Raw genomic sequence first — 8,023 nt, 5'->3', positions numbered from 1 at the left:
ATACAAATAATAAGAATAATTTTACGTGCTTCTTTTACGAGCAAAGCATAACAGACACAATACTGTAAAACATCCGCGTGATGCGGTTTGGCAGAACCTTGACCTTGTAATATTCTATAATTCGAAAATATTCAAGTACAACTTTTCTCTTCGTCATCCAGCAATTACGACATTGCTTATTTTTCCGTCTACGAAAGATGATTTTTGGTCCAGCTTGGTTCCAATTGGATTTTATTCCGGTTCCAGCAGGCAGATTTTAGGCCAACGCGATGTGCAGCAACTGCAGCTGAGAACTGTCAAAAAGGGGGAAACAAACGGATCAAAGCAACACAGAAAAAAAGAAGAGAACGGTAGTTAGTTGAATCAAAACAATCCAAGAAAACGCATTTTTTTGCTTGCGCTTGTTTTTTAAATAGAAAGTTTACGTTAAAGTCGTGTTCTGTAGTGTAAGTTTGAAATTGACTGCTGTTGGATAAGAATTTCGGGATACTAAGAAACAAACAATAAATTTTGCTGCAGTTCTTAACGATACGTAAATATTTGTGCACAGCAGCCATAGAAGCAGCGGAACGACGAAAATAGACATTTTCTGTAAGTACCAAGCTAAATTCTAATAATCTATAAATGTGTTCGACCTAACTATATTATGGCATGATTAAAAAGTGAAGATCTGCAAAAATGCCTTGCAACAATACAGAGACAAAATACTGTTGCTCCACAAACATGGATGACAATAGTATTATAAACGGAATATTCCATTATTTAGGGGCCTTACGTTAGCCTTGCGGAAAATTGGAATATCTGACCACGAAAGATCAACAAGCATCAACTTCACGAAACAATGAAGTATTGGATTTGTGTCACTCCGCATGAGATAAGAATTGTCCATCGTATCGAAATCGTCTTCAGAATACTAGAATGGTTATTGATTATTGTGCGTAGCAATTATTAAATTTTACGACTTAAGTTCCATATGACAAAAATTGTGCTGCCTTGAGCTGAATCATTCATCGTTAGATATAACTATTTTAAGTCATATTACAGAATGGTATATGATCCACCAAAGTTAGGCACATTACTGCAAAGGGAAGATGACGGGAGTGTACTTGTGTACCGCGCATCTTACCGCTAGGCTGAGGAGGGCCCCTAGCTATGGAGATTAAACACATTCAATCTGTAAATGTCATCTGTCGTCATTATGCAGAGCTGTAGATGTCGATTATGCAGTTGAATTCCTGGTGGACTAGCAAAATAAGCGTTTTCAAATTTACGTTCCCGTTAAACGACTATCTTTAACACCACGCCAAGGTGTCATTGATTTAATGGATATAAAAAATCATAGCCTTTTCAAATCAGCAAGTAACAGTAGGAATTGAAAAAATGGCAACCCAAGCTCGGGATCTGTATTTCCAAGTAGATACCGTTAACATGGATTTGAAAGTTGCATTCGGTCTCCTTTGACGAAGAAAGTGTTCCCGGGTGTTTGTTGAGGCGAAGAAGTAGCTTTTTGGCAAATGGCCGCAAGGTTCCGTTGGGCGAGACAGGTGAGTTATAGTCCATACAAAAATCGGCTATTAATTATCACCTACCCGATCCGTAGTCGTAGACCCCTGTAATTGGTCATGTGGGGTTGAGACAGTGTCTTCAGCAGGTAAACTCTTGTCCGACAGTACTGAACTGGGGAACTGTGGCATGAAAGTCAGACCGCGGTCGATCGATACTCCAAGAAGTTTGACGATCTTATGGTAGAGTATGGACTGAACACCTAACTTGATGCTGGGACCTGGAAGTTGGTGATGCCAATAGCCCAGCGATGGACGGCAGTTACTGCCAATTAGGATAGGATTCGTAGACAACCTGTTGTGTCCAAGACTACAACTAACAAAATGTCTTTGGCGTAGATGCTTACGTATATGTTGGAAGAGAGTTGTCGGATAGTCTATATCTAGTAATCAATCTTAGCTTGACCGATTGTATCGATTTGTGTGACACCTTCGTGTGATTTGGGATTAATCTGAAGGCTACATTCCCGATTTAAACTCTGGAAGTGCGTCTGAGAGAGTTCCGAACGAAGGCGAGGAGGGAGCGGAGCGTCCAGGTGCGGAACAAGGTCCTATTACCCTTCTCCGATGCAATGTTTGGGTTATTGATCATTCGGCCACACGAAAGCTCATTGTGAAGCCCAAAACTGCAACACGGCATTTCGAGCCGGACATGCCCCAACTACAAAGCCACAAATGACGTACAGAGGATCAAAGTCCACTATGGTTGCACCTATCCGGAGGCCAGAAGAATCTTCCAATAAGACAAGACATTCCCTGACCCAAAAGGCGCCAGAAATTCCCCAAAAAACACAGCGTTTAACCAGCCAAAAGGGTGGCCATGGCCACCTCTTCAACGAATACCCAAACACACCACACGCTACAGCCTCCAACGTGCCAAAAACAGATTACACTACTGCAATATATGTGCCGTTTCCTGATTCAGGCAGTCGTAGCACCTTAGGACTGGAAGCCCTACCCCAATCGGAACCTTTGGACCGACCACGACATCTGGGGACGGCCTCGGACGAAAAGCACAGAAAACGGTGCCCTGGGTAGTCTTGGCGCCGGTAGACCGGACGTCATGACCCCACTGGAACGACCGGGTTGACCCCGACACCTAGTGGACGAAGAAATGTAAAGCAAGAAGAGCCTGTCCAGATCCTCCGGTAGTCTGGACCACCCAGTGCGGACGCTTTTCCAACACCGAAACTGGGAAAAAACTTCCCGGTGCCTGGGGATAGGCGGAAGAGGGCCGCATTTCCTCCCTGCAAGCCAACTGCCAGGGGCCCTCCTTAGCCGTGCGGTAAGACGCGCGGCTACAAAGCAAGACCATGCTGAGGGTGGCTGGGTTCGATTCCCGGTGCCGGTCTAGACAATTTTCGGATTGGAAATTGTCTCGACTTCCTTGGACATAAAAGTATCATCGTGTTAGCCTCATGATTATACGAATGCAGAAATGGTAACTTGGCTTAGAAACCTCGCAGTTAATAACTGTGGAAGTGCTAATAGAACACTAAGTTGCGAGGCGGCAATGTCCCAGTGGGGGATGTAATGCCAATGAAGAAGAAGAAGAAGCCAACTGCCAAGCGCAAGGTTTCAAGCCGCTGCTTCGCTGGAGGACTCCGAGGTATTCTAACGTTTCCCGTTAGGCGTGCTCGGGACGCGTTATTAATCCCCGATGAACGACGTGGGAGACAAGCCATCGAGAAGCAACGTGTCCAACCGAACAATAACAAAAACTGATGACGCTGAGAATATAGCTAGCTTTTATTAGCATCCTGAAAATCTTCTTTCAGGTGGTAAGTCCCATTTTCTCCGGCCGCTTTTTGGGCACCCCGAGAACACCAACCCGGCAATAAGTCCCAACAGATCCAGCGCACCAAACATCCCAGGCACTCCAACCTGGGTTACAAGTCCTACAACTTCCAGCAATTTGGCACAGCTCCTTCTTACGACCCTTTCTCTGGGTCCAGAAATCATACAAATCTGACCATGCACGAGTCTAACGAATCACCTCTACCTTCTATTAGTTCGGACCAAGGTAGCACACTTGTTCCCTTCTCTTCGGGAGGTCAATCGGGTGGTACTCGGTGGTACTCGATGGCCCGTTCTCTTGGAGGGAAGTACAAATGAACTATCAAGGTGGGTTCCAATATTCGGCATTCGGTGGGTAGTGGTGTCCTCTTCGGAATATCCCGTTCGATGTACTTCAGCTCGACGAAGACCTTCCAGTTGTCGGAGTCCGTCTCTGAGGTAATTATCAAGTCAGCATGGTAAATCTTTATTTACCCTGTGGCCCTCTACCGGGCATCGAGAGAAACGTAAGCGATATCATTATCAACTCCCCCGCCCCTAATCTCATGGGGTATACGAATGCCCATCATCCACCCTGGGGTGATCCTAGGTTTGATCCCCGTGGTATCGCTCTTCTCGAACCATTCGAGAACGCGGACCTAGTGACTCTTAACAACTCTTAACCACCTTCTTTAACTGCCACTCGGCCACCGCCATCGACGTGTCGGCAGCCAGTCGGTCCATGCTCCCATCTCTTAAATGGGAAGTGTCCTCCGACCTATTCGGGAGCAATCATTATCCGATTTCGGTTACTGTCCACGCTTCGCCCCCGGACTTCACCCAAGATGGCGCTACGATGCCGCCGACTGGGAGGCATATGACCACCACCTTCGACGCGAATTCGAACCAAACACACCCATAACTTTTCCCGACTTCACCAATACCGTTCTCGATGCCGCCGTTGCGTTCATACCAGAAACTAGCACTCCAGGCCAGGATGAAAGGCACTCCGCTGGTGGTCGAACGACATGCGCCGGGTGATTAGGGCGCGGAGGAAGGCCCTCCGAGCACTGCGTAGACTTTCCGCCGGTCACCGATCAGAGCTGATGGGGTTGGCTATCCCATAATCAAAAACCTTCCTCCCTTCGCTAGAATCCAGTTTCTGTTAAAACGAACTTGGACATCCCCTTCGTCCTCCAACAGTTGAAAGAGTGGGGATTCTCCGGCAACCTTCTTGCTTTTGTCCGGAATTTCCTCACAGGGCGCTCTTTCCAGGTTATGATTGGTAATCAATGTTCGATAACCTTTCCAGAGGAAACAGAAGTTCCACAGTGTAGCCGTCACATTATTCCTTGTAACTATGAACGGCGTTCCCTCCCCGCCAACATATACATTATACATCTATGTTTACGCAGATGACATTCTGTTGATTGTGATTGGTGACACACTCGGTCTTACACGGATTAAGGCACAATTCGCTGCAAGCGCTGCCCTCCGTTGGGCCAAATCGGTAGGCTTTACCATGACAGCCAGCAAAAGCCTATGAGGACATGTCTGCAGGTGCAGGTATCAGCTGTCCGGGCCGAGCTCATCCCCAACAAAAAGATTGTGAAAGTTCTCGGAGCCTTCATTGACCGGAACCTCTCGTTCCTTCCTCACTTCCGCGAAGTTAAAGTCAACTGTCGGACCAGAGTCAATCTAGTTCGGACCTTGTCTAAGCCTCATCGAACCAACAAAACAGGGACACCTGTTAGCATCAGGGATGCACTGTTCGAAGACGCTGCCAGCACTCCCGCCCTCATCTGCTTCCTAAAAGATGGGGGCCTATATGAACTAATTTAACACAAACAGCTTCACAGGTACCCCGAGATAAATCTCGGAAGTAAATCCCCACAACAGGAGGCTTTCGGGTATTCTTTGGTTTACTCCAATGCTATAAGTCAGTGATCGGGCAGCCCGGGAATCTCAACCCGGATTCTAAATCCCTCGCAAAATCAACCATCGACTTCATCAAGGTCAGCTGGAGGGGCCTCTTATTTCCCAATCCCGTTTCTGATGCCTCATCTGCACAGCCACAAATTCCCTGTTTTTAATTGCAGCAATGCAAGAACAAAAATGCTGCCTTCAACAATTTCAGAGCTTTAAAGATGATATTCAGCTTTCTGATGTCGTTTAATTTATTTTTCGGCGTTCTGTATATCTGGATCTAAGGTCGGATAAATTCAAACATTTTCGGAATTAAATTTCTATTCGGAACTGTCATAACCAGAGGGAACGAGGCCTGATCGCTACAATAGGGGTAAGTTTCCTAGATCAAGTCGTTTCATTATCTCTGGACAGCAGGAGGGAAGGCGTGTGCTTATAGTTAAGTCGGGTGGTGGTTGCTTCCGAAGCGGTCAGAAAAAACCTCCCATCTCAGGGTCGGACAGAGCAGTAGTACATCAACGGTGGTGGTGAAGTGAATGTTGAAGTCTGAATCATTCGTTGTTGAGTGTCACCAAATCAGCTGCCTTAAACCTTCTAATACAGCGGCTCTCAACCTTTTCTTGAGAGGTACCCCTTCGTGCTTTTGCATTGATTGAGGTACCCCCTATGATTTTTTGCTGTAAATGAAAATAATCGTAGCTCTTAAACTCTAAATATGGACCGGAAAACTAACGGAATATATGGCTCTTCATAAACTTTTCTGAAATTTTCATTTTTTTTTCAAACTTCCCAATTTTAAATTAAGTTCTTACATCGAGGGACTGACTGTAGGGACTGTTTTAACTATTGAAGGCTTCCGAGCATATTGAAAGGAAGCTTCCAAGCCTCTTAAAAGTAGGATTATGTGCCTCTTCCAAGAGAACCTGCCAAGCCTCTTGAAGATAGACTTCAGAATCTCTTGAAAGGCGGCTTTCGATCCTTTCAAAAGGAGGCGTCCGAGCATCTTGAAAGGAAGCCTTTGAGCTGCTTGAAAGTATGCTTCCAAGCCTCTTGGAAAAAGAATTTTGAGCCTCTTGAAGAGAGGGTTCTGAGCCTCTCGAAAGAAGGCCTCTTTCGAGGGAGGCTTCCGAGCGTCTTGAAAGTAGGCTTCTGATTCTCTTGAAAGACCTTACGAGCCATTTTATGGAAGTCTTCCGAGCCACTTGAAAGAAAGTTTCTAAGTATCTTGAAAGGGCGCGTCCGAGCCTTTTGAAAATACGCATCCCAGCCTCTTAAAAAAGGAATCCAAGCATCTTGATGGGAGGTTTTCAAGTTCTTAAAAGGAGGCTTCCAAGCCTCTTGAAAAGAATCTTTCGAGCCTATTGAATGACGGCTTTTGAGCTCCCTGAAAGAAGGCTTCGGAGTATCTTGAATAAACATTTTTTAACTTTCCGATCCTCTTGAATGGCGGCTTTTTAGCCACTTAAAATGAGGCATTTCTGTATCTTGAATGGACGCTTCCAAGCTTCTTGAAGGGAAAAATCCGAGCCTCCTAAAGGGAGGCTTCAAGCATTTTGAAAGGAGGAGCCTTCCGAGCCTTTTTAAAAGAGTCTTCTCCGAGCCTTTTAAAAGAAGGCTTCCAAATGATCCCGAGTAGCACACTTATCATACACGAGGTTCTGTAACTCATATACGACCAAATCGAGTCACATAAGTGCTGTGGCAACCAAAGCATTAAGATTTGTGCTACTAGGTGGTCTTCCGAGCCTTTAACAAAGGCTTCCAAGCCATTTAAAAGAAGGCTTCGGAGTATCTTAAATGGGCGCTTCCGAGCCTCTTGAAAAAAGACTCAAAGAAGGCATCGAGCCTTTTGAAAGAAGGCTTCCGAACCACTCGAAATGAGGCTTCCGAGCCCCTTGGAAGAAGACTTCCGAGCTTTTTCAAGAGAGCATACCGAGCCTTTTGGATGACAGGATGCTTCCAAACCACTGAGCCTCTTGAAAGAAGAATTCCGAGCCTCTTTAAGGGAGGGCTTCGAGCCTCTTGAAAGAAGCCTTCCGAGCTTTTTGAAAGAAGGAGAAAAGAAAAAATAAAATTTAAAGGAGAAAGCTTAAAATAAGACTTCCGGGCCTCTAGAAAGGAGGCTTCCAAGCTTCTTGAAAGTAGGCTTCCGAGCCTTTTAAAAGGAGGCTTTCGAGCCTGTTGAAAAATCCCTTTTGAGCCTCTTGAAAGGATCCGAGGCTTTTAAAAGTATCAAAAGAAAAAAAAATGAAAGTTTATAGAAAAAGAAAGAGAGTTTCCGAACCTCTTAAAATGAGGCTTTCTGGTCACTTGAAAGGAGGCTTCCGAGCTTCTTGGAAGGCGGCTTCCGAGAAGCGTAGAAGGATGCTTTCAATTCTCTTGCAACGAAGCAACTGAGCTTTTCGGGAAAAAGTCTTCATGTCTCTCAAATGGAGGCATTCAAATCTGTAGGCTCTAGATTTTAGCTAAGAATCATATTCTTAACATATTATTCAACATTCTGTTTTGACCTGGTAGATTGCATAGAAGATTTTTGAAATTTGTTTATTCGAGGTTTTGCCTTTCATCCATTGTAATGTTGTAAAGGGCAGGATTCAATAGTCCATGATTTACTGATCGCCATAATATTACAAGACAAAGTTTAGAAATAAAAAAAATACAAAATTATCAAAACTGTATCAATAAGTTTTGATTGAAATTGTAATTCATCCGCAATTAAGCACCAAGTCAACACAAGATCGTATATGATGTCACATAAG

At 44.9% G+C, this 8,023-nt stretch overlaps 1 protein-coding gene across 6 annotated transcripts in view; it reads left to right on the top strand.

The window, feature by feature from the left end:
* The first annotated feature begins 355 nt into the window (after window positions 1-355).
* The window catches only part of LOC134221115 (fat-like cadherin-related tumor suppressor homolog), a 386,241-nt gene continuing 378,573 nt past the window's right edge, over window positions 356-8,023 (top strand). For 4 of the 6 annotated variants that reach the window (XM_062700312.1, XM_062700311.1, XM_062700310.1 and 1 more), the window contains exon 1: window positions 357-591. The gene's annotated coding sequence lies outside the window, so the exon portion shown is untranslated. Of the gene's footprint in view, window positions 592-8,023 lie in introns of all 6 variants that reach the window. The other 2 variants (XM_062700308.1, XM_062700313.1) reach the window with 2 other exon arrangements.

The sequence above is a fragment of the Armigeres subalbatus genome, chromosome 3 (genome assembly GCF_024139115.2).
Source record: "Armigeres subalbatus isolate Guangzhou_Male chromosome 3, GZ_Asu_2, whole genome shotgun sequence".
Lineage (NCBI taxonomy): Eukaryota > Metazoa > Arthropoda > Insecta > Diptera > Culicidae > Armigeres > Armigeres subalbatus.
Note: the sequence above shows the minus strand (reverse complement) of the source record. Positions and strands in the feature narration are given on the sequence as shown.